This window comes from Mesitornis unicolor, unplaced genomic scaffold, assembly GCF_000695765.1.
Source record: "Mesitornis unicolor isolate BGI_N332 unplaced genomic scaffold, ASM69576v1 scaffold4026, whole genome shotgun sequence".
Classification (NCBI taxonomy): Eukaryota; Metazoa; Chordata; class Aves; order Mesitornithiformes; family Mesitornithidae; genus Mesitornis; species Mesitornis unicolor.
Window position 1 is genome coordinate 72,435 of NW_010191545.1, and position 2,396 is coordinate 74,830.

The following is a 2,396-nucleotide window of genomic DNA, read 5'->3' on the forward strand; positions in this document are numbered from 1 at the left end:
CAGGACACTTAAAACATGGTACCACAGTGAGTGCCGCACTGCTACATGAACTCCTTGGTACTGCCAAACCTTTAGTGGCTGAGTCATGAATATGCCATAAGGATTATGCCAAAATCAGCATTTAGGCACCAAAGGACTCCTGATACCTATTTTGTTTTGGTTATGGGTAAGAGCTTTGTAATGCAAAAACACACGAATGCTTGGCTTATATAAAACAGAAATGTTTAATCTCTCCCTTCCTTCCATGAGATTCTTTGTAAAAACTGGTGTTGAACTGCACATATATAAAAATAATCTCTCGTGCCTCTTTAGGTCAATGCCAACCCCTTGAATTGCACTTGGAACTAACGAGCAGCATGGTCAGATCAGGGAGTAAAGATGTGACCCTGCTGAGGGATCATCAGCTCTGGCATTAACTGCCACCTGTCAGACCTATTAGCCTCTCTTCATGCCTCAGATTAAGTGTAACTGCTTACCTTGCCAGGTAACAGCTGAAAGTCCCAGTGACAGAGACATAAGATGCACCAAGGACCTGCTCCCTGGGCTGGTGGGTGAACAGAATAGCTGGGCGAGTGTGTTTGGTTTGTGTGTCAAGGTTTTGGTAGCAGGGTGCCCAGAGGGATGGCTTTGTGAGAAGCCTATGTCCAACAGAACCAATGCCAGCTTGCTCCAAGATGAATCTGTTGCCGGTCAAGGCTACCACCAGTGATGGCAGTAGTGGCTTGGTGATAACATAGTTAAAAAGTGGGGGAGACCACTGTGCATCAGCAACTACAGCCAGAGAGGAGTAAGAATATGTGAAACAGGTTGGATGGGGCTTTGAGCAACTTCATCTACTGTGAGGTGTTCCTGCCCATGTCAGGGGGTTGGAGCCAGATGATCTTTAAGGTCCCTTCCAATCCAAACCATGCTGAGTCTATGATTAACCACAGTATTAGGTTGTAGAAGTCAAAGACAGTGCTCAAGTTATGGGGCTGAATGACTGGAAATGTAGAGGTCTTACCGCTAGTGACAAAAAAGGGAGGTGAAAAAATCTTAAAAAAGGTTGAGAGTTATGACTCAGCCATCAGCACAAGAGCTGAGCCCAAGACTACAATGTGGACAGCAGGAGGTAGGGCATTTTTGAGATGCAGCAACAAGGAGACAGGAGTGGGATCTGCATACATGGACCAAGACAGAAGAAACAAAGGTTGGGGCAAAGAGAAAGTTCTCAAATACTCCCTTATCCGTAGAAATGTAACTTGGGGTGTGAAAAAGAAGTTTGAGTCTTTATTTTTAAAGGTACCTGCGTGGGCTTGCCTTTTCCCATTGCCCTATCTGGAGATTCTGCCTCTCACAAAATCGAGTGTCACAGAAGCAGGTTTGTGTTGCATATTTCACACAATTCACTCCCATCGAGACCATGGTGACACGTTGCACACTGTGCGGCAGTATCTGATTTGTCAATGCTAATCTCAGAGGAGACAACTGGCTCCCCCAGCCACAGAAAACAGCAGCAGCACCACAGCCCCCAATTGAAACAACTGTGAAATGTGTAGAAGAGATTAAGCTGCTCACACCTTGGGTTTCCTCCTAAAGTCTGATGGCATCCAATGGGGCAGATACTTCACAAAAACACAACAGCAAAGCTGTAACATTACCAAATCCTGACATGATGAAAGCATCTACTGCAAAGGAATAGGACAACTAAAAAGGAGAAAACAACTGCTCATTATATCCAAAACCCTTGATTGCCCAGTTCATGACACATTTTGTAGTGTGAAATTTAAAAATGCAATCACAAACAGTTGGGTACCTTCCTTCAACACGTTGTCATCCTACATAAACACCACTGTGGAAAGAAACATACACATCGAGTTCAAACCAAGAGCCTGCAAAATAGGAGAGCTTTAGCTACTAGAAAGAAACCATTTCCAAAGTCTACACTGCCCTCCAGCGTACAACAGTATTACCTCCAACAGTTGCAACCTATTTCAAAAATTCAGACTAACTGTGGTGTCCCAGATAATGAAGGAACAGGGATAAAAATCCCTGCATTAGGGAACAGAACAAAGAGACAGCTCAGACCCAGGCCAGTATGGTCAGCAATGAGCAGAAGCCAACCACTGCCACTGGTCTCCAGCTAGGAAAGATCTTTTTCATGGAAAAGATTGTGCTGGTTCCCTAGCACCAGAAGCCAGGAGAGTTTATTAATTTGGGAGGTTCTGCAGCACTCCTTGTCACAGGCAAATTGCAAAGCACCCTCTGAGCGGGCTCTGCATCCCTGCCACAGAAGTCAGAGAAACTTTTTCAAGACAACACGGATTGGCCATAGACGACTGACAGCTTTAACCAGCAGTGATTTCTTCCAACTGAAGTTTCTTCTGAACGAGATGACTCCCACATGCTCCTGCTGA